At 36.8% G+C, this 24,907-nt stretch overlaps 1 long non-coding RNA gene across 10 annotated transcripts in view; it reads right to left on the reverse strand.

The window, feature by feature from the left end:
• LOC135288513 (uncharacterized) overlaps positions 1 to 24,601 on the reverse strand; it is a 36,050-nt gene extending 11,449 nt beyond the window's left edge. For 2 of the 10 annotated variants that reach the window (XR_010351585.1, XR_010351589.1), the window contains exons 1-5: positions 24,545 to 24,597; positions 14,044 to 14,261; positions 12,613 to 12,743; positions 7,252 to 7,308; positions 4,503 to 4,632 (exon numbers count right to left, since the gene is read on the reverse strand). This is a non-coding gene — a long non-coding RNA (uncharacterized LOC135288513). Of the gene's footprint in view, positions 1 to 4,502; positions 4,633 to 7,251; positions 7,309 to 8,304; positions 8,384 to 12,612; positions 12,744 to 14,043; positions 14,265 to 15,049; positions 15,345 to 15,628; positions 15,706 to 24,143; positions 24,209 to 24,544 lie in introns of those variants that run through there. The other 8 variants (XR_010351594.1, XR_010351592.1, XR_010351586.1 and 5 more) reach the window with 8 other exon arrangements.
• Between the last annotated feature and the right edge of the window lie 306 nt (positions 24,602 to 24,907).

Genomic DNA, 24,907 nt, shown 5'->3' on the forward strand with positions numbered 1-24,907 from the left:
AATAATAGCTTGCACAGACCTTTGAGCACTTTACTAACTTGGTTTGTCCTTTTGAACCAGGCCATGACCACCATTATTTCCAGAATATATAATAGTAACAAACATTCCTCACATTGTTTGCAAATAAACAATACCATTCCTGAGACTAGCAACTCACTTATCAGCTTGTGGTTTTGTCTTTCAATTCTTTACAGAATCATTGACTCCCCTAAACAGCGCTCTAGAAACCACAGCTTAACTTTAACAAAAACCATGAAACCTTTAGCAATTAATTGCTTAAGCATTGTTTCTTATGAAACTATATAGTACCTCTTCTGGCCCAAAATATTCTATGCAGTGGTATAATGCCTCCCTTTCCAGTACTAAACAAGTATTAGTTATCTGCTTGACTCATATTTAAATATAAGGCAAGCCAGAACTGAAAAATACCCAGCTAAGCATAGGAGCTAAGATAAATGCAAGTGACAAAACAAAAAATGGTTGAAGTACATAAACAGAAGTTTCACACCTTCTATTTCTGTAAAGAGGATAACTCTTCATCACTAAGTTTTTCATTAATATATGAAGTGCCAGAATAATCAAGCTGTTTACTCAAGTAAGAAGTGCATATAACTCATGCATGGTTGCTACATGCTATTTCCCATAGAAGCTGGATTTTCTTGTAGTCTTAAATAAAAGAAGTAATTAATTATAAAATAAATTATCAATTTAATGGAGGCAGAAGGACAGCAAGACATAAACCAGACCGGAATTTTTCCCCAGCTTTTCAGAGAGTTGGGTAACAAGAAACCACTTACAATTTTCTTCTTTTCTACCATGGCTGTTACAATCTCACTGACGAGTATGAAGGATAACCGTTATTCTTATGAAGTTAATTTAAAATGAAAGCATGAAAGAGTGAATGGAGAGTCCACATGACACAGAAAACTGAATTTCTGAAAGGCGTTCCTGACATAAATCTCATATAACCCTGCAGTAAATATTGATATTGAGATGATAATTGAGGGGTAATTTTTAAGATCACAGTTGCTTAAAACTGTTAAAAGTTAGAAATCATGATAAGCTTAACAGCATGAGTTGTAGATAGGCGAAATAGGAAGTCAGCTGTTCTTTCTATGGCTAAACCCACAAAAACAAAGCAAAAAAAGAGGCAATATGGGTTTTCAACTGTAGTTATTTTTTGAGAAAAATTACATAAAAATTTTAGGTGTGGTTTCAGAGGTACAGACAGAAACCACACCAACATCTCTGACTACCATCTAATAAACTGTAGTTTCTCCAAACGTCCTTTCTAATGGCCTTGCAGGTAACCCAATGAAAATTTTGGATATTTGTTGTTGAATAATTAAAATGAAATGGGGTAAAATTAAAACTGAACTTAAATACCATCTTCTCAGAAGTGAAAAATATATAAATGAAAAATCTGAGTAAAGCTAAACACAGTGAAGGATGAAATACTACATTCAGTTTGAGAGAGGCTTTGATTAATAAAGATTCATCTTTCAGTTCTCAAAAGGTTACAAATCTGGAGAATAGAACTATTCAAACTGTGTAATAGAAGGTCTCAAGCAATCACAGGGAGTGTTTAAATAGCAGAAGAATTTTCAAGTCTATTATGGATCAGGAAAAAAAGAAATAAAAATTAGAGAGTACCATAATATTTTTGCTCTCTCCACAAACTTCCTTCCTATATATATAAAATTAAACAGCTTGCTAGTGCTCCAGTGGCCACTAGATGCCAACAAAGTCTAGCAATATAACACTTGAGTTCAGCTTTCAAATGAGCTGCAAAGCAATAGACTTGAAGCTATCTTTGTTACACACATTTGTATTGATATATGCTCCCGTAAATGTGTACCACTTGGCTCCATACAAAACGCAATCCAATCTAGTCCAAAATCCAATCTACTTCATGTAGTGGCAGAATGGCAATAATCCACACACATCAACACTTCCAAGTTTACACAGGCACATGTAGCTAATCACATTGTAAATATAAGTTTTGAGGTATAATCTAAGCCTCTAGCAGGTGTCAAAATAAGCTGATCTTCCTTGCCTGGATAACTAGTGAACCATACTCCATGCTCACATTCAACTAGGAAAAGGCTTGAATAATTCTTTCTCTTCTCACTTTAAAATCTGTGCAATTTTATGCAATAAAAGTCATTGAGATTTGCTATGACCTACATAGTGCATGCAAATGGACACTTTCAGTTTCCATGCTTCTTTCTTGGGCACCTTGCTTCTTTATGACACATTTGTGTGTCTCCGAGAGACAAAACTGAAGCTCATTTTTATTTCTGTGCTAATCAGAGAAACTGGGAGGAAGAGAAATAGATTTTTCCCCATAAGAAAAAAAAATACCCCAAAACCTGAGCACTCTTTCATTCTGACAGGAGAAGGGAAGGCTCAAACTTACATTGCTGAGGACTAGAAAATGAATGACCCTTTTTCTCTTTGAAAATCATTGGCCTAAATATCAAAATGAAAAAAAACCCACTCTGATGACAGTCTTTCACTCACAGCTGCACCAATTTAAGTCATAACAAACCACTCCAGATCTACCTGATGTTAACACATGACACAGTGTTTATCAACTAAAATAGGAGGACACAAAGACTACCCAGTACCTGTCCCATCTCCCTCCACTTTTTGATGACTTCTTTTTAAATAATGGAAATTATGAACAAAATTATTCCATCCTATAACAGACCGAATTAAAGACTGGCAGGTTTTCCTATTGGGAACTCTAAGAACTTTTGTAGTCACTTTTAACCATGCAGTTACTAAATAAAAAACCTAGAAGAATTTTGTAATACTTATAAAACTCATTCTGGTGTTATGATTCTGGTAGTCAAACAAGTATTCATAACACAGCTATTTCAAAGAAAAGCTGAGTATAAATTCTGGAATCCAAATTGTATAAATGCTTTCAATTCTGTTCCAAAATTTCATGGTATATTATTCTTTCTTTTAATTGTGAAAAAATTAACATACTCATGTGTTATATTTACTAACAAAGAGCTCAGTCCTCAATTTTTAACAACTAGGAGTGATAGGCTGTGTAAACAAAAGTGCATGTGCAACTTTCAAACAATAAATTAAAATGTGGGTCATAGATTTCTTTCTTTTTGGACTTTGGAATAGTGAGATATGGTTGATATCAGATGAACTTCAGATGAGTACACTTCAGAGGAAACTTCTCTCCTGCTTTCCTGAGATGTTTCAACAACTATTCTGACTAAAAAGATTTCTTTGGAGTAGCAACACATTCAAGTATAGAAGAATCCTCACAAGTCTCGGGCAGATATCAGGAAAAATCATCCCATAACCTGTTTGTTCTGAACAAAACAAAAAAATTGCTTCACATCTACTGAGCGATCAGTTTGTTTTCCTCTATCCTAATAATTGTTGGTGAAGCTTAAAACTTGATAAGTCTCACTAATCCATTATAGCTTTTAAACGTCTCCATTTGCTCCACAGAGCCCAACAGTATTGCGTTATCTGTCCAAAGTTATTTTGGGTATGATCATCATAACATAAGACAGCCACATTGACCCACTTCTCCGATACTGCTCTGAGCTCATGCTATGAGGTCTTTACTCTTTAGTCCCTTTCATCTGTGGCAAAGTAAAAACAAACAACACTCTTTCTGCTCCCACTTCAGACAGAATGATTTGACACACTATTGATATGCATTCAGAGGACACTTCCATGTACAGTTGTTTCAAATTAATGCAAAACATTAGATTTTGAAAGCTTGCACTAAAATGTCTAAGACAAAAAAAACCCAAAAAAACAAAACTTTAAAATTTGGAACATCCTCAGTTATGAACACAATTAATTTAGTAGCAAGGTGTCCTTTAAGAAGCTCAAACCACTTTGTGGTGCTTTGGGTTTTCTCTATCTCCAGAAGATGTAGTTTCATGAAAGTTGTACCTTAAGACCACAAGTTCCAAAAGTTATTAAAAAAAAATACCTTAGCATGGAGTAAAATATCTCCCATATAAAGGAATTTGGAATGTCTCGCTGCAATGCATTTACTTTAGCAACCTTGAGGGTAAAGGTTTCAATAACCAATATATAAGCAGCATCTCAGAATACATGTTGATTCCAGACAAGATAAACTGAAAATTATAACATAAGAGACTTCATTCTCTAAAAGGAAATTGGAAAATGTGACAGAGAGGAAGAAAATAAAAATAAACCCAAGAAAAACAAAAAAACATCCCCCAAAGCCTCTTAAAAGTGAACAGTAGGAAGAATGAATATATTTAAGCAGCTCAAAGATGATGACAGGGACTGGAAGAAGAGAAAAGGCAGCAGTCATGAAAAGCAGCGGTTATTGCAGCAGCTGGTATTTTCTAAAGACGACAGAACATTTATCCCTTTCACAACAATCCTATGAATAGAGAGGGTTACCATCAGCATCTTCTACCTGCTGGCATTTGTACTCCTATGCCAGAAAAAGACTTTGGTTCTTGCCAAATGGAAGGACAAACCTGTCAGTAATGTAGATTCTGTTTCAGAGGCAGCTGTAACACCCAGAAAAGAAGGCCATCTTGTTGGATTGAAATTCAGTTGGTTTTAACTCTTCCATTGTAAAAGGGCTGGTCAGAGCTCTAGAAGACTCTGAAAGGAAGATCAATTGATATACAGACATATATATTTGTAAATACATATGTATTGCATAAATATATATATATATATACACACACACACAGACATACATACATACTTATATTTTTCCAGTAACTCATCTCCTTGGAGCAAAGAGACCTTACATAATGTTGATAAACTTACACTCCAAGGCATAATTTCCATCTTCAAACAGTCACAGACAAAATCACTTTTCTGTTATGTATGTTTACACACAGGGGAAAAAGCAAAGTGGATTAAAAATTCCCTGCTACATCCATAAGAAGGGCTAAGCTCTGTAAATTCTGTCTGCTGTTTAATTGCCTCTCTCTAAATCACTAGACTGTATGTGATTTTGCACTTGCTGTATATAATTTCTAAATGACCAAGGCTGGCAGATCAGCTTTCATTTTTATATGTGTTAACAATTTTAAGTATGCATGTGTGCATATCAGTCAACCTATAAAGTAATTGGGACAAAGACATTATTATTTTAATTATATTGTAAAAGACTAATTTTATAGTCATGTAAAACTGCTGGATTTCTCAAACAGCCATTCAGCATTGTATAATCCCTAGTAATTAGTTTCTTCAGGCAATAAATATTTCATCAGCAAAACGGTACACAGTACCAGGTATGCAGCATTGGAGAACAACAGGATGATGTATATGGTGTCGGGGGAAAAAAAAAAATAAAAAAAATCCCACATGTAATTCTGGTACAAATCCAAAGCAAGCTGATAAAAATCTAAAAATCAAGGCATTTACATCACTCTGTCTGAGAGCCATCCCATGTCAAATGGATTTCAGTGGATCATATAGTGAGTCTTTTAACCTGCACCGTGTCTAGAAACATCCTGTATTTATTGCTATGAATAGTAAGAGCAAATTTTACTAAAAATACTTAGGTTTTTTCTTTGCTTGTGTGATGGTCCCAGTGCATGTGGACCACAAAGTACTGCAGGCAGACTGTCAGAAGGTACTCAAAAAACCTTCTCCCTCTTTCCTCTCCCTATTGCTTCTTGCTATCAAAAAATAGGTCACAAACAGATCTAGACAGCCTCCCAAGAAGAAAACTTTTGACATCTTAGTGCACATCACATGGAAAAGTAATGTAGTGATATCATCAGAAAACACCTGTCTGTCAAAAAACCCCATTCAGACTGGCATAAGGTCTGATAAAACTTCCATAACAAAATAGAATTCTTACAGCATAGAATTGAAAATTCCTCTTTTCAATTCCTGTTCTTCTCAAACTGTCAGGTTTTGGGATGAGATTTTTTTCCTGTAAGGCTGTTTGAAAATTATCTTACAAAGGTATGCAACTGTCTTACTCTAATAAGTCTCTTGATGAAAAAGTTACATGAAAAGGGAACTCCACACCTAGCAAAAGAAAAAGCCTACCCATATTCCAGACAACTGGACAACTTTGAGTTCAGAGCCAGCAGGATAAAATCATACAATCAGGTTTCATTTGTTTTTCCTATGTTAAAAATCTTAGAAAATTGTGTTGATACTACACCTCATTCTTGATACTCATTGTTTTTAAAGAATAAGACCAATTTTTGCTCCCTCCTAGTTCCTACTCTTCTTTTTCTAGAAGCCACCAAAAAAAAAAAAAAAAAGTAGATTTCAGATGAAAGGCAAAAAAGAACAAGTTGTCAAGAGGCTAAGGTTGTCTCAGTGTCTCTTACTCATTATTTATCTGTCACTGAGAGACTAAACAAGAAACATAGGCATGAAACTGCTTAATCTGACTCACCCATTTTTATGTTTATAAAGAACAGTATGAGGAAGTGCAATCAAAATGAACTGTATGTTCTGCTACACAGCACTGGATTTATTTAAGGAAGTTGCTATTATACTGGGAGAGAAAATAATAATTCACAACTACAACAGATGATACTATCGTTTATTTTTCAAATTTCTTCTGAAAGCACAAACTAATTACCATTTGAAATGGGTTGGAAGAAATTTTACTTAAGGTAATTATCTTTTCTTATGAGCTCTTATATTTTTTTCTGTGAAGGAGTTCCATCACTATGGAAAGAAAAGCCCAGCCTAAATTGCTATTAATGTTACCTGTGGTTTATGTGGCCTGATTATGCATAAGAACAGCATAGATTTTTTTTTCTGAAACAAACAAAATACTGTGGGGTTTTCCTGCTTGGATTTGGTATGATAAATTTAGGATTGGCCAGCTTAGAAGTGTGACAGCCATGAAACTGACATCAAAGTAGTCAAGAAAATGAAATGCAAACAATTTGAAAGGCATAAGATTTTCAGCTACCTTTTAAGAACTCCGGTTTTTTTGCTTTTGACATCTTCACTTACCATCACATGTTTAAAGACCAATTCCTCGTACACTTCCATGAAAGATTCTTTGTAAAAAGTCAGTGTCTGTGCTGTGTCAATTACAGAAAAGATTTGCAGTGCAGAAAAATGTGGGGGAAAATACTGACAACTGTGAAATTTTGGAGTGTCAATCTCAAGGTAAGTAAATACACTCCTATTCCATTAAATATTAATAACCACAAAACTAAGTTACAGGAAGATTATTAATCAAGTTTTATCAAAATCATGATGAATACAAATATGCATAGTTTACCTTACCTTAGAGGAACGAGATTGATTTGTTCTTCTTGAGAATCCGCTTCCAAGAACAGTAACCTAAGGATGTCATGAAATGGCTGTGAATGTAAGTCTAAACCTTGCCTGATTCCTTAGTTAGTTTCTCTGATACAAATTTGTATTGTGTATTTATGGAATTCCTTGTTATTTGTAAGTGCTTCCTTTCTGTCTTAGGTCATCCACTGGATAGACTATTCTCAAGGAAGATGCTGAATATGTTTATAATTTCCTAATTTTTGTTGAAAAAAAATTGTATCACAATAAGAAGCAGATTAAAACAAAAATAAACCAAAACAAAACCAAACATTTAGATATACACAGTTTGACTTAAACAAGGGACTGCTAAGCAAATCAAGATCTAGAAAGCAAGATACAGCAATAAATTGGGAATATTACTCTGAATAATTGGACATGCTTGTTATGTTCTATTGTAGAAGCTCTTGCTGGCTCAAGGCAAAGCTGATTTGACTGAATGTTTTCCTGTAGATTGCCTTGTGTTATCTTGACATACAGAAAAATTAACAGTAAAAAAAAAATAGTTTAAATATAAAGTCCTATATTTTAAAATTATTAAAATATTTTTTCTACCCCTGTGTCACCACCATATTTTCTGGAAAAATCCCTTCGCCAGGATTTCTCTCCTGGGAAGCTGAGAGCCTCAGAGAAAAACGAAAACAATACTATCTTATTTGCTTCTCTTGTGTTTTGGAATGTGGTTGGAGATTGTTTATCCAACAGGTGGTTGTTTCATTGGTTTCTGCTGTGAGTTGTTTTGCCTTATTGGCCAATGATGGCCAAGCTGTATTTCCAGGCTCTGGAAAGAGCCACAAGTTTTCATTAGTATACTTTTAGCCTTCTGTCTTTATCCTTTCTGTATTCTTTAGTATCGTTTAGTACATTTTAGTATAGTGTTCTTTAATATAATATAGTATCATAAAATAATAAATTAGCCTTCTAAGAACATGGAGTCGGATTCATCATTTCCTTCCTTCATCTGGGAACCCCGCAAATACAAGACCCCTGTGGCAAGAGTACCTGTCCCATCTTGGCTGATACCTGGCGGTCCCAGTTGCGTCAGGTACACAATTGCTTCTCTTCCTCCCCCTTCTTTTCCCTACAGTGGAGGGAATAAGAAGTAAAAATGCCCTTGGTCAGCAGTTGGACCTCTTCCCAGTGAGAGGCCTTGGCCCAGAGAAGTTTCTGGATGACTGTGTACAATAATGAGCCCCAAACCAACCAGATTATAAATTGGGCCTCTAACAGAAACCATGTCCAGCTTTCCTTGGAAAAGCAGTTCTGTGATGGGAAACCTCCCCTTGGGGCTGGGATGCACTCAGGAGGATTCCCAGGGACTGAGTGCTTCATCCCTTTGCCTGGTGAACAGCTATTTCTAATGGGCACCTGTGAGTGATCCTTTGACCTTTCTGGTGAAGTGAATCCCCATTCTGGGTACCCCTGATGGATAGGCCTGCCATACACATATGAGTGCAGGTGCATTTTTGGTCATCCTTCTTGTCCTTGCAGGAGCAATATCTCTGACAGGTAACACTGCACTTGTAAATGTTATGGAGTGTAACCACAGTTACCCTTCCATTTGTTAGTTTCAGCCATTTGGTTTTTGGTTGCAAATTTTTATTGGTTTCAGTATGTTACCTTTGTGAAGTTATTTTTATGCATGTCCATGACAATACCCCTTATATAGTGGGAGAAATTTATTTCAAGGATCCTGCAGTTGAGTGTTATATACATGGAAATAATGCTTTGAACTTCTTTAAAATCAGTAAGTCAAACCACCATGACAAATTAAACAATGACTACATGGAAGGGACAAGATTGATTATTTTGTCCCTTGTCTCCTAGGTTCATGAAGTTATCATAAGGATAGAGCATGTCTCCTGTGTGGAAAGGCTGAGAGGACTGGGATTGTTCAGCCTGAAGAAGAGATGGCAGCCTCCCAGTACCTGAAGGGGGCCTGCAAGAGAGCATCTTTTTATAAGCATGTAGTACTCAGTAATAGGACAAGGAGGAGGGCTTCAAATTAAGAGAGTAGTTGAGGTCATGACTGGGGATACAGTAGTTTGTCATGACCAAGATAAGGTGCATTTCCAAAGTCAGTTCTTCCCTTATATAATCAGCTAAGTTCTGAACTATCTGTGTAGAAGAGATCACCAATTTAAAGCTCCAGAAACATTGCTGCTGGAGTACGAGAATATAGCTGTTTTCTTTATTAGTACTCTAAGTCAGGAATTTCTGAAGTATACTTACATATGTTAACTACAAAATGAACAGCTACCTCAGGCCACAAGAAGTGCAAAATGATGCTTAGAGGCAATGTCAAAAACAACTTGGAGAGCCTAATTCCTAGAATGACTGGGGAGTGAAAAGAGGAACTGGAAAATGCTAGAGAAGAAAATGCTTCCAGATGTGACTATCTAGCAGAGAGGAGCAGGCTTTTTGCATGCATGCAAAAAGCCTGCTCCTCTCTGCTAGATAGTCACATCTGGACTACATGCAGTCACATGCAGTCACATGCAGCTACCCAATGCTCTTGGCCTTGGACTAAGATGTAGTTGCAATGACTTTGGGTGGAGAATAACCTTCCAGCCCAAGCTGTTCCAGAACACCTTGGAATTGAATCTTTTCAACATAAAAGCTTTACTGATACAATACCTATTGAGTGGCATATTTATTTTTCCTGTAAGACTAGAATTCAAATCAAACTCTGATCAGATTATTATCATTAGGAGCTATTAACCATTTTCCAATGCGTAGAGATTAATTTATTAATTACAAATACCAGCAACAGAAATCCGCAAAGGAGCAGCAAATTTCTGATTCAATCACTGTTAATAGTATAGTCCAGGTTTTACAGCATTCAGACAATACTGTAAGAAGAGAATGACATCTGTGTCTGGGTGAACCTGAAAGCCAGATGAAGATAAACTTCTGCTAAGATCCCGGATGGTAATGGAAAAATAATATCCTCAGGACACCTAAACTTGTCAGATTTTGCAACTAATCTAAAGGTGAAACTCTGACTTTCCACAGGGACTGGCACTTTTTCCACCGATGTCTGATGGACTGAGTCTAATTGAAAGACAGCAAAGCAGGCTTTGGATATTGGCACAGGATCTAGAAGTCCAAGGATTTCCCACTTAGCTATGGGTATGTCAGATGGGCTGAGCTGCGTCCAATAAAAATACATTACTTCTCAAGATGGAAAATGTTATACTAATGAATCCCTTTAAAAGAAAGGTAAGGAACATGTGACATGGGGAATTGAACAGAGCACCATACTTCCTGCCTTTGCAGCCCAACACACCACTCTTGAAAAGGAGGGTGTCAAGGTTTGGGAGGGTAACTAGCAATCTGTATCTTTTACAATGGACCAGCAGTCCTAATAAACACAGCAGACTGGCTTTTTTTAAGTGACATACCAGCATTAGATGCTACATTTAATCATCCTGTTGGACTGCCAGTCAGAAGGAGCAGCTGACAAGCATAATACTGAGGTCAGAGACTTTAATAACATAAATACAATAGACCTGCTACTGAAGGCGTCATTACCATATAACATTGAGAAACACTGGCACTTCTCAGACATTTCCTTTTTGAGTTTATTTTTGTGTGATTTTTTTTTTTTGTTTTTTTGTTTGGTTTTGTTTTGTTTGTTTGGTTGTGGTTGTTGTTGTTGTTGTTGTCCTGAAGATGCAGTGAGAAATGGATGATGCCATTAATGCAATCTTACTTTTTTGAAAAGGTCATCTTTCCATTTGAAGTTAATCTCCAAGTTCATTCCTTTGGAATAGTGGTTCAACAGCAGTCATTCCCAGTTATTTCAAGTGGCATTCTAAGTGTCATTCTATTGACTACTTAAAAAAACCTACTTAAAACAAATAATAAATGAAGCTTAATGAGAGTTCCAGCTGTCAGTTTTCCTGTGCAATTCTGAATTTTCAGCAAGTATGCAACAGTTCTCCATTTTATTTTTTAAACAAATTTTATAAATCCCCTTCTTTTCAAAATGTGCCCGTATATAGCATACTACATTATACACATTAAAGTAAACCTCCTACTTTGATGAATTTAATATTTTCAATCTCATAGCAAGCAATTGCAATGTAAACATTCAAACGCAGAATACTAAAGCGTCTGGTAGTATTATCTGTATCTACCAGACACTTTAGTATTCTGAGTTTCTGAGTATTCTGAGCTTTAGTATTTCTGAGTTAGACTGTTAGGCAGTCTAACAATTAAACAAAAGATAAAAATGGACCTTATTACTGAACTTTCACAGTGTTCTGCTTTTCAATTTCCAGTAGAATTAGGTTTAGTTTTTTTCTGTTGTACTCCACAATTCTTGAGAGAAGTACTGATAGGTTTTTGCTACTTATGTTTCCCTCAATCTGAAAGGAAGGTGTTGACATAAAGAATCTGAAAGAGAAGAAAAGTCTCTCCCTCTCAAAAAAGTGTCTGATATGATCAATTCTTTATCTGTTGAAGTAAGCTTATTGGCACCAGTGGTCCACTTTTCAGAGTGAATATATTTTATTATTTCATATTTGTGAATACTAACCCAGAATACTTAAAGATACAGACATATGTATTTCTCAGAAAGAGTGAAAGAAAATGTTAAAAAGGTATTCAATTGGCTAACACCTCTTTGCCTTTTAGAAGCTGACTGTAGTGATTATATCAAATTAATATACTCAGTTAATAGAGCTAATTATTAACATAAACCACACTCATATGCACCTTCACTAATTTTCTATCAAATCTCTAAGAACCTATGATTACAGACAGAAAATTAAACAAACTTATTAAAAATGTTTAATACTATAAACAAAATGAATAAGTGGGAACACATTGAATGTACTCCATGCTGCACCTATAAACTGAAAAAAATCTCAATACAAACAGAACAGGAGATACAGTGGATAATCATTCTTGTGAAGACCTCTAAAACCTAAATGTCTGAGATTTGAAAAGTAAAAATAAAAAAATATCACCAGATCATGCAGACATGAATACTAGTTTTTTATTAGAGTAATGTCTGTAATGAGTGCTCTGGACTATAAAGAAGCAGAAAAAGAAATACTGCTTTGTATTACAACTAAAAATCTTAAGTATTTTAGATATTCAAGATCAAACTTGAACTGGATCTTGAACTGAAGAGATCTCTTAACAGATAAAACTCAAAACTTTTTACCCCAACTTGAAATTTTTGTCACAAAACTACTGCACATGCTTTTGCAATGTTTGTGAACTGGTGAGTTTCACTTTTATTACTAATATAGGCTTCCCACTTTAAACCAGAAATCAAACTGACTTCTCCAGTCTTACCCAGTCAGCAACTCAGCAACACTTTGAATTATGCTGCGCTCTCTTTTTCCTTCTTCCTTTCTCCTACGCACCTATTTAATGGTGTATTCCAGGCTCTAGGAGACTTGTATCCACACTGATTTTATCTCCCACTGCAGTGGGGAGGAAAGTAATTATTCACCAAATGAATATTTTATTATTTTCTAGACAAATAAGCACAATTCTAAGACAGATAAATGTGTAAACTGGTATTTAAATAGTATTGCTATGTTTATATCTCAGTCAAAAATTGCCACTCCACATCTTGTTTTGCTATCAGTAAGAAGGAAAAAAATGTAAGCTTTGAAGTCTTGGCTTTTCTTTTGATGTGTATGCATACCTCAAGGAAGTGCATATCTTCTTAAATGGATTAAAAGAACCTCAAACAACAAAACTTACGGTCCTCTCAGTTGAAGTGTAACTAACAAACTTGTAAATAAGCTACCTTTTAAAAATCTGTTCTAATATTAATTTCATTCTACACCTTACTTCTGTACCTATATTACTGAGAGTGAAGCTCAGAGTCTCTAATTGCATCTCAGAGAGAGAGGAGTGTTGCTGATGATGCTCAGACATTTAATATCAAGCATTCTGTGTTCACAGATTTCACCTGTTAATACATCAGCAATACACTGAGGTTGTACAACTCTTCTGAACATATTTCCATCAGGTGATTTACTAGTTAAAACCCACATGAACAAATAAGAAAATTATAGTATTCAGTGTCAATTTTTTTTTTCATTTTTTAAATGTTTCTCTTTGTCATGTAAAATGTTTTAAAGTCCTCATCTGCTTCTCTTTGTAAATCTTATATCTCTTTACATACTACCAAAATTGAAATACAAGATAATCAGATATGGTAATAGATGTCAAAATTAAATATTTCGTTTATAGATAATGATCTCTCAGCATTTATGATAGGTAGATGCAGTTATAAAATCGGAGAATTAGAGAATTATCAATAGCAATTTACATTCTTCAAGCAGCCATTTATCAGCAAGGAATAATTCTAGGATTACATTTGGTTTGAAAATCCATGCTAGATTTTTAATAGAGTATCCAAAGCTGACTGAACACTATTATTTCACTGGTTTCTCTTTCTTTCAAAGTGTTAAGAAAAGATTTCTTTGTCACCTGTACTAGATTTGGTTGGCATAGACTTAAATTTCTTCATAGCTGCTCATATAAGGCTATGTTTTGGATTTGTGATCTAAAAAGTATTGACAACACACCGATGTTTTATCCATTGCTGAGCACTACTTACACACCGTCAAGGTGTTTTGTATATCTCGCACCATCCCACCAGCAAGGAAGCTGGAGGTGCCTCAAAAATTGGGACCTTGTGTACTGGAACAGCTGATCCTGTCTGACCAAAGAGTTATTTCATACCACATGATGGTGTCCTGGTTTTACCTGAGATGGAGTTAATTTTCTTCTTAGTAGCTTGTACAGTGCTTTGGTTCAGATTCAGAACAGTGTTGATAACACACTGATGCTTTCATTGCTTTGATGTTTGACGTTTAAGTAGTGCTTACTCTGAATCAAGGACTTTTCAGTGTCTCATGTGCACAAGGAGCTGTGAAGGAACGCAGATGGGAGTCCTCCTCTCCTGGAGCTGCCAGTATACCTGCCTGCTGAAGGGAAGTACTGAATTAATCTCTTGTTTGGTTTTGCTAGCATATGTACCTTTTGCTTTCCCTATTAAACTGTCTTTTATCTCAACCCATAAATTTTCTCACTATTACCCTTGCAGTTCTTTCCTCCATCCTTTTGGGTTGGAGTAAGTGAGTTCTGTGTTAAACCACTTAATTGCCAGATGGGGTTAAACCATGACATCAATTTGTATATAATTTTTTTGGACATTCGAACAACTAGAAACTATATACTCCTGTGCATTTTGCTTCACCTGTGTTTTTCTCCGGAATCGGTAGCATCACATAGAAATATAAATTTGAATAAAGATATTATCTATTCATTCAAATTTATTTAACTATTTTAATCTGATTATCTACTTGTGCTGCACTTTGCCCTAGAGTACTTAGTGAAAGTGCACGTCAGATATCAGAATATAACCAAATATGTCCCAATGGTGTCATAGAGAACATCTAGTCCAGGACATACAGAATACTGAGACAGCAAAAGCATGAAAGAGAGTTTGCTAGAGGATCTACTAACCTGCAAAACATCCTGAGAAGAAAACATCAGCTTCTTGGAGCTATTTTTTAAACCCTGACACAACAGCTGAAATTGTGTCTGTTATCCAAATCTCTTTTTTTCTTAAGAGAAATGTCATGGCATAAGCCTCTCTTATTTGACTTCAACAAAAACATTCTTGATAAGAAAAAGGCTATCTGCTCCTCATTTTTGTTGTACTCAATTCATGTTGAATTTGAAGATTTATAGTAAAAACCATTACTACCTTCTGTCGTTTCAACTTTGTTCTTCCACCTGCACTGCTCCTGTGACCTCTAATGCCAATGCAAAATGGCCCATGCAGAATTGGCATGATGAATCTTGCTACTCCACATCTTTTAAAAGAAGGAACTGCTCATGAAAACCACAGAAATTCACCAATAGTAGCACTCAAACTGGGACCCAAACTGGGGCCCAAGCTGGATTGCAGCAGGTACTTAGGCAATCTCAAAAGAATATGTGCCTGGACAGAACACTTCCTTTGATTTGTAAATGACAGCACACTGTTGCACCAATTCTTCCTAAGAAAACAGAAACATGGCAAATGCAAGGCAAGAAGTATTTGAATTAACAACTACAACATAGAGATTTTGTTGTACTTAAACTGGCCATTTATACAACAACATGCCCATGTTATTAGCACTAGTGAGCTATTAAAACATATTGTGTTATTCCCTAAAAACTGTTAATAATGGGATAACTTGAGGATTACTAGTTTGTTAAATTCTGTTTTAATTGTTTTGCCAGTTGATCTTTGCTTAAGAGACTTTAATATGGTCATAATCATTATTAATGTTGTACTTACATAAATGAGAGTTTGAGAGTGCCATAAAATACTCTTAGGGAAGAAAAAGAACTGTTAAGAGCACAGCCTAGCTAGACCTAGTGAAGAAAAAATAGTAAAAGGCATGTAAAAATTTAGCAACCATCAAAAAGTTTGTGAGCAGAAATAAATTTTTTTTGATCTATATGATAAAATTTGGACAAACATGGTTGTTTGTACAAATGATAAAAATACACTTTCTCTGTGGAAATATTTTAATACCTATTGCACATCAGCAGTATCAAAGTTAGATCAGCTCTGAATAAAATATACAACTTGAACAAGTTTTCTCCCAACAGGCATTTAAAAATGTTTCAAGTGAAAGCATTTAAAGCACCATCTGATATTCCCACACAAATTCTAAAGCATTATACGTATTCAAATGACTTTTCACACAAAAGTTCAAGGAAAAGATAATTTGAAGGATAAAAACCCAGAAAAATTATTTTTCGATTTGTAGTAATTGTGATATATAAACACAATCAGATGACAAGTAAACTAGCAAATTGCACGCTTGCTCTCTAAGTATATATTTACACATATAAAAAGGCCCAAACATAATTTGCTTAAAAATTAAAGCACACAGGAAAGACTATTTGAGAAATCATTCTATTGCAACAGGGATTTTTAAAGCCAAAACATAAAAATCTCCATCTCTTAAAACACTACATAAAAATCTAGCTGAAGAAATTAATCTCCTATTTAGATGACAAAAAATGCTTCACAAACACCTCAACATTGATTTGCACAGCTTCTGCCGGAGGCTTGACATTTGCAAACCTCATGAATTTCAGCTTCATGATCAAGTTCAGCTTTAAGGTCAAGTGCAAGACCCTGAACCTGGTTGAGGGTAATGCCAGACATGAGTACGGATTGAGAGAACTTATGGAAAGGAGGCCTGAGTAGAAGGACTTTCGGGTTCTGATGGACAAAAAGCTTGACATGACCCAGCCATGTGCATTCCCAGCCCAGAAAGCCGAGCTGCATCCAAAGCACCGTGGCCAGCAGGGCGAGGGAGAGGATTCTGTCCCTCTGCTCTGCTCTGGTGAGACCCATCTGCAGTGCTGCATCCAGCTCTGGGGTCTCCAGCACTGGAAGGACATGGACCTTTTGGAGTTTGTCCAAGGAGGGATACCAAGATGACCAGGGGACTGGAGCACCTCTCATACAAGGAAAGGCTGAGAAAACTGGGGTTGTTCAGCCTAAAGAAGAGATGGCAGTCTTCCAGTACCTGAAGGGGGCCTACGAGAGCAGGGGAGGAGCCCTTTACAAGCAAGTAGTGGGAGGCCAAGGGGGAAGATTTCAAACAGAAAGAGAGTAGTTGTAGATTAGATATTAGTAAGAAATTCTCTGCTGTGGGGGTGGTGAAGAAGTGGAACAGGTTGACCAGAGAAGCTGTGGATGCCTCATTCCTGGAAGTGTTCAAGGCCAGCTTGGATGGGGCTCTGAGCAATTCGGTGTAGGAAACGATGTCCCTGCCCACAGCAGGGGGGTTGGAATTAGTCCATCTCTGAGATCCCTTCATTTGATTGGAATAACCAAACTAGATTTTCTGTCTTCTATATTAGTTCCCATTTTGCCTATTTTAAACATCATAAAAAATCATTTATCATATGGATAGTTCTGAAATTACATGGAATTTTATAGAGAGGCTAATACTTTTTTTAGCTCACTTCACTTATACTTTGTTATCCAAATTATATCAAGGCAAGATAATTCTAAACCAAGATCAAGTGGTTAAAAACATATTGAACTTTTAAAAGTAGCTATTACTCAAGAAAACATTAAGATTGATGCTTATACTACTATTCCTTTAAAATACAATTGTTACACATGAAAGTCAGCCTTTTTTATCTACAACATATGCAATTTATACTCCAAAAGGAAATTAGTCAAGACACTAAAATGTACATGGAAAAAGCCATCTGCACAGATAAGGATTTTTTCATTTAAGTGATCACAAAAATGACAGCCCCTGAAGTGTCTGTGTGCACATCAAGAATTATCACAGGCTTATTCAATCATGCTCTGTAATGCTGAACAATATACTTGCTTTTATACGAACCAGTAAGATCTATGGCTTGTGTTTAGTACTCATTTTAAAAGGTACTAAAGCAGAGCAAATCATTGTACATAAGATGAAGCGATAGTTTAGGAAGAAAATGTGATGAAATGGTAACAAAAAAGGGCCTTTGTTAACCACAAAGTGATAAGAAAAATACTTCAACAATAAGTAAGATATCAGTTTGTCAAAACTAAATTATAAGAGCTGTTGAACTGGAACCTAATACATGGCTAATAGTAAATGTGACAGGGAAAATAGTGTCTTCTATTAAACTGTTAGAGACATGTCAGAAATTTCATTGCTTATTCAACATTATTGGATGACAGCAGATAAACAAAATAAATTGCAGAATTTTCTAAGGTTTCCTTAGATTGTTTGCCTATCCTTGCTTCAGTTTGTTACACGAACTCAGCACAATCTCAGTAAACTTTTGACCAGTGGGACGATTTCACCCAGCCTTGACAAAGCAATAAAGACCACAAATGAGAATCAAATTCCCACAGGCTTTGTAGAGACAGAGCAAATCTCTGCAGTGGGAAATGCAAGAAGAATGCAGCTATCACACATTTTTTGTCAACAGATATTGGCCATAAGGACATGCCAATCTACAAAGCCGTTCTTGTCCTCTGTCTGATGGCAGATGTTACAAGTTTGAGGAACAGCTAGGATTCAATGAAGAGGAATGAGGGAAGAAACCCTAGAGTATATAGAGTACATACCCATAGGAAACAGGGTGTTATTACCTGAACTGTCTTTAAAGGATGTTCTGTCTGCTAGGATGCGAATAAACTACAACTGACCTTGACAAAAAAATGCTTTTGGGGGAGCAGAAGACGTGGCATCAAAGTGTAAGACATACGTGAGATTCATATATCCTGAAGTACCACCATATATCAGATATAAAAAAATATAATATTTACCACTTCCAACAATGGAGGAAGAACGCATAACACATGAAGGGGGGAAAAACTAGTGAAATTTCAGAAATCCTTTAATATTGTCATTCTGTTTGCATTAGTCTCTCACCGTAATTATTCCCTTTGATCTTCTCAAAAAAAGGAGTTAAATGTGAAAATGATGCCTTAGACAAAAAGGCAGTTTTTAAAAAATGAGGGGTAAATAACATTCACACTAACAAAAAAACAAATTCTGAGTAGAGAAAAACTATTCATTTACAGAGGAAAATATTACACAATTAACCTATATGAAAACCTGCTTTTGAATCAAATTGACAGTGGAAAAGCTATCATTCTCAGTGTTATAACTATGAAACAGAGATTACTAATTATGCTGAAATGAAATACAAGACCTTTAAAATTAATAAAAATACACCATCTGAAATTTTTAAACATTTTCTTCCATATTATTCTTTTCAGTTTAGCAAGAGAGGAACCAATTCAGGAGAAGGCAGTTTTGTCATACAAGCCAAAATTCATTCCAGAGTGGACCTTGCCAAAAAATTATCAGCTGAGATAATTGGTAGGTACTTATTAACTTTCTACTGTCAGTTCTACCAATGCCAGGTCTGTTAGTAATTTAAATATTTCCTAACATAGGAACCAATCCACTAATTCCTAACACACTCACATCTCTTACACAGTAGTCTTAATTGCATTCAATTACATTAAGTTGTCTGAACAGTCTCGCATTTCAATGTTATATACAGAAATAATTGAAAGAATATTTTTCTGCCTTGAAAATTCACTCATGCTACTAATACATGCAGACAATCCTTTGAAGGAATGTCATTTAATCTCATTTCCCAATTAATTTTGAAAGAATTTTTTTAAAAACATATATAGAGAGAGAAGTTTGGGGTTTTTTTCAGTAGGTAGAAGCAACCATTCAGAATCTATCATTATTAACTGGAGTTTTGCTACTAAGAGGATCTTTTACTCTGATGGTGACTAATTCCCACAGATAGAAGCAAAGAGAGGCTCAGCCTCATTCCAGCCCTACTACCAAGCACAGCCTTTCAAATATTACTATTGTCCTCGAGACTGGAGGTACAACTTCCTCTTCAGATCTCTTCTTAAGACTTTCTGCTGCCCAGACACAGTTTTACCTACTCTGTGTATCAAGGAACCCAAAGTTCTGATGTAAAACTGCATGACTTTAGCTCAGGTTTCATTGAAATTTTAAACAGTGAGGCAAAAATGTCAAAATGTTTGGAGACAAATAAATCAAAACTCCAGACAGAGGCTAAAATAACTGAGTGGGGATAGTTAGTAGCTAAGAGATGCAAGAGGAAAAGCAAAACCAGGGTATGGTATAAAATAATTTAAATAAATGAGGGGGCTAGTTGGGAAACATCTGGTCAAGTCATTGCCATCATGCCACGCAGCAGCTCAGAAATGTTGAGGACTCTGGAGACAGACCTTCCAATCCAGTCAAATGCATGCAATAAAACCTCTTTAAATAACCTACTGCTGGTGGTAAACATAGAAATGCTTAACCAAACAGCTCATTAGCCAGGGCCAGGAGCAACAGTGGGCAAAGCCAACCCTCCATAAAAAGTCCTTCTAAGCGCTGCTTGCACAAGTGATGCAGATACCCAGACAGACCTCACTGTTAGGAGCAGGGTGGCACCATGGTACCAGCTGTGGGGTGTGCCTTGTTCTTGTGTCATTACCCCAGAGCAGCAGTGAGCACCCCTATGGGAGTAATGCCCAGACAGAGGAACTTTGATTAGAACTCCAGGAGGAGGTGAGTAGCTTGAGGGAGTCAAGAGACAGACTACCGGAGTCACACTACCTTCCCCAGGACAAGCCCAGTAGGGACACAGGAGGTATGATATGGAGAATTCCCTATTCTCTCTCGCTCTAGCTGGATATGGTGGCTTAAGGAATAGGGGGGACAGCAATATGCTCCTGCCCTGTGCAGAAGACACATCTCCTCCGTGGCTATCCCACCTCCCCAAATGCCCTTGCAGAACAAGTGTAAGACTCTGCAGTGGACTTGAATGATGATGAAGATGATAGTCCATTTAGGTTGGAGTAGTTGCCATGGTGACATTGGCCTATACCCTCTTTCAAAATCACTTCCATAAGGAAAAAAATACAAGTCATTGTCATAGGAGACTTTCCTGAGGGTCATAGAAGACCCAAAGACCCGACTGGATTTACTTCTCAGAGAAGTCTGCTGTCTCCTGGGGACATGGGTTAAAAAACTGATGAAAAAATTTTCTACTATAGCACAGCCTTCACATTATTATCCATTATTGGGTTGGTTTTTTTTTTTGGGTTTTTTTTTTTCATGCATGAAGTGATAAATTGCCATAATAAGTCCAAGGGCAATCAAGAAAGGCTTCAGGACCTAGTGATGATGTATTAAGGAATCAGGAACACAGTGTCCTTCCAGTTGCAGGGAATGACAAAGGAAAAAACAGCAAATCAATTCCTTGCTGGTGTCACTGGCAGAATTTTGGGATTTTTAATGACAGCATAGTCTATATAACCCAGGCCCTTGGGCAACAGATGGGGTTAACTGATTTCAAAGAAGGAAAAGATCTTCACACAAGGGTTAGCAGAACTCACTGAAAGAGATTTAAACTGGTTTTGAAGGGTAAAAGGGATAAAACGAGGCTGACTAAAGAAAATATATTTTCTTAGTCATATAATTAAGTTTTAAGCAGTCCTGCAAGGGGCAGGGAGTTGGACTTGATCCTTATGAGTCCCTCCCAGCTTGGGATATTCTATGATTCTATCTGAAGGTGTATGTAGGCGGCCTAAAAGAGGGGTGGCAGCACTGTGTGCTTGAATCTGCATACAGTCCAACCTGTTACACCAACGGGAAAAATGATAAGGTATTTAATATATTTGTAATCAAGTTTGAATTAATGAACAAAGTAATTTAAAAATAAAAGTTTCCATTGCTGTAAGAGAGTGAACAAGATAAATCTAACTAGGGTAAATATCAGCATGGGAACATTGGAACAATGTACAAAGAGACACACAGAGAAATTGCGAAGAAATTATTTGTATTATTTCCATCCCTCTCAACTCTCTTTTCCCAATCAACATCCACACACCTCTGCTCCCTCAGTACTCAACTCCACTCTCTTAAAAAATCAATAGTGAAGAGTATTAACAACACCAAAGTTGGAGATTAATAACACCAGACTTGGAGAGATGAAAACAGCATATATACATAGATGTGTATGAGATATTGGTGCCAGCATGATGCATACTAGTTTGCAGAAACTAAATAAAGAAATAATTTTAAAGAAACTCAATATGGAAGGAAAAGTTGGTCATTCAATGCTTACGTTTGTCAGACTATGCCAAGAACCACAATTAAATTCTGCTACTAACCAGGTATCTCTATTAGGCAGCAACACAGAAGATGTCCTGACTCTTATTCTTTAAAATATATAGATAAAAATCACTACATGTAGGACTCTCTATATATTTTTAAAAAGTCCTTGCATAGTTTAAAACTTTTCTATTATTTTCCTAAATTAATGAGTTAATCATCACAAAAACGTTAGCTATTGTTCAACTAATTTCACACACCTACAAGTCTTCTAAACAGACATTCCCAAGAGATTCTAATTTGAATTTTTGATGCAGGCTCAGAAGGTGAAATCTTCTCTCCAGCCCACACAGCTCCCAATTCTCTAAGCATGAGAAAAGCACATTGCAAAGAAAATGTTCTATCCAAATAGAATAGATGTTATACTATCTCATTTCTTAATGTCTAAAAGACCAGGTCTCAAAGAAATCCAAGCAACTTTCAAGAAAGAGCCTCGTGATGGGATGTTGAATGCAATGCATGCTATGTAGCTAAGAACTGATAGTCTAGTACATGTTTTAAGAGACCAATAACAGAAATTATTAATTTGTGTACAACACAACTAGTTCAAATTACTACAAGATAGCCTCAATGATACAGTTATATTTTTTTTTCTTCAGAAAAAACAACTCCTACGTCTCTGTTTTGGTGTTTTTCTCATCCTTCAGGGCTCCTCTGCCTCCTGAAGTGGAGTATTCCAGTCCCAAGCAACAAACGTGGAGATAGTTGTGAAAAGGCATCACTATCCTCAGATCTCTCCCAGCAGAGATACTGTGTTTACCATCTATGAAAGGGATTTTCTCCTCCTCAGCCCTAAGCCTGTGTAGGTTTATTTCCATACCTTTCCTCAGAAACTCTTTGCAGCTTTCTCCAGGCACCCTGGGCAGCATGGCTAGTGCTTGCTGGTCCAGCCTCTGAGAAAACCCAGGCTAAGTTGATCATGCAGCAATGACCACCACTGCCACAGCATCAGCACAACTGATATTGCACAGCCCTGCTCACCCCAAGGACATAAAAGTCACCCATCAAGAGCCAGGACAGCCAATGCCACCCTTACAGGGCCCAGGTCCCACAAGACCCAGACTGTGTCTGCCGGGGTCCTGGGGAATTAGTGGGATTATGCTGGTGATGGCAAAAAATCTAACATTAGCTCTGCTCTGTGTGCAGATCCCACGCTTCCATTTTGTTCTTCAGAAGCATTACAGATTTCCTGCAATCTCAGTGGTGTTATAACTTGACAAGAGCACTGTCTGCAGCCATTTCCAGTATGGCATCACAGCCAGCACACTTTTAAACTGTGCTTTAAGGCTTATTTCTCACTAAACATTTTCACCAAACCAAATTTCCTGGGCTTATCACATTTACAGAAGCCTTGTGGAAGGAAAGAGAAAATGTTTTCTTCTTTGAGGGAGACAGAACAGAAGTGAATTTGTAGGAGTGTAGCTTCTACATAAGGCACAAGATATCCTGAAATATGTCAAGAGCACTGTTCCTGTGTAATTTTTAATATTTTCAATACCTTCAAAAGCTATTTAAGAAGTATTTCTTTTTTGTAGATGAATGTTCTAACACAAATGGATTCATATAGTATAACTACTATTTTCAAGAGTTTTAAAAGACTGTTTTAGTATTGGAGGGCATTGAAAAAACAAACCCAAGTATCACTGGATATAGTTTTAGACAAGTTTAGGGACTCAAAGCTGCTTTTTGGTGACACTATCAGGTACAAAATATATTGCTAAGAATTTAAACCAATGTTCTCTGACCGTACAGTAAATGCAATACTGTTTTATCTCTGGATAGCTTGTTGAAAGTTCATCTATGACTTCAGTACCTCTAACAAACTCTCTGAACAACCATCACCACCAAACAACTTTGAAACTAGTTTGCAACAAATCTCAAATTACAATTTAATAGATCGCCCAACAAATAAACAACTATCCCACTGTAAGCTACATAGAAACTCTTAGTACTAGAAATGTGATAAGTGAAGAATTTTGGGTGTTTCAAAAATGCTTTGTTTACAAATACCTTAGTAATGGGTTATATAAAAATAATCTAGAATGCTACAGTAAACATTTTACAAAACCGGTGTCATAACGCTGAATCTTTAATAAAAGATGTTTGACAGACACTGACCACAACTTTTAACTACTTTTCAGCGTAGTCCATGGCAAGCTGCTGCCGGCGCTGCCCGGGCCGGCCCCAGCGCAGGGCACGGCTGAGCCCCTCAGCCCCGGGGAAAGCCTGGCCAAGGGAGGGCAAAACGCTGCCCGGCAGCCAGGGCTGAGCCAGGGGAAGCGAGCGAGAAACAGCGCTGCGAGCCCCGAGGGGACAGCGGGAGCAGGGCCGGGGCAGGAGAGGCCCGGCAGGGATGGCCCTGCGGCCTGGCACAGAGCCCGGCCCGGCTGCGCTTTCCCTGCGATTCGTGGGGAGACCCCATGATGGAGCAGGGAAAATGTGAGAAGGAAGAAATGGCAGAGAGGAGCTACGATGGAGTGACAGCATCCTCCAATTCCCCAGCCCCCTGCGCTGCTCACCGGAGAGGAGGAGGTAGAGGAGCCAGAAATGTACCAGTGAAGCTGAATTGAAGACAGGAGTGGAGTGGGCTAAGGTGGTTGGGGTTTTTTTTTTTTTTTTTTTTTTTTTGGTTTGTTTGTTTGTTTCGTTGTTTTTTGGGGGGTTTTTTGTCTGTTTCACACGATCCAGCTGTATTTTAATGGACTGTCTTTTTTGGTTTTGGGGTTTTTTGTTGGGTTTTTTGTTGTTTTGGTTTTTTGGGTTTTTTGTTTGTTTGGGGTGTTTTTTTTTGTTTGTGTGTTTGTTTTGTTTTGTTTTGTTTTGTTTTGTTTTTTTCCCAAATTGAGTCTGTTTTATCAGTGATGGTAAGTGGTGAGTGTCCT

This window comes from Passer domesticus, chromosome 1, assembly GCF_036417665.1.
Source record: "Passer domesticus isolate bPasDom1 chromosome 1, bPasDom1.hap1, whole genome shotgun sequence".
NCBI classification, from domain to species: Eukaryota; Metazoa; Chordata; class Aves; order Passeriformes; family Passeridae; genus Passer; species Passer domesticus.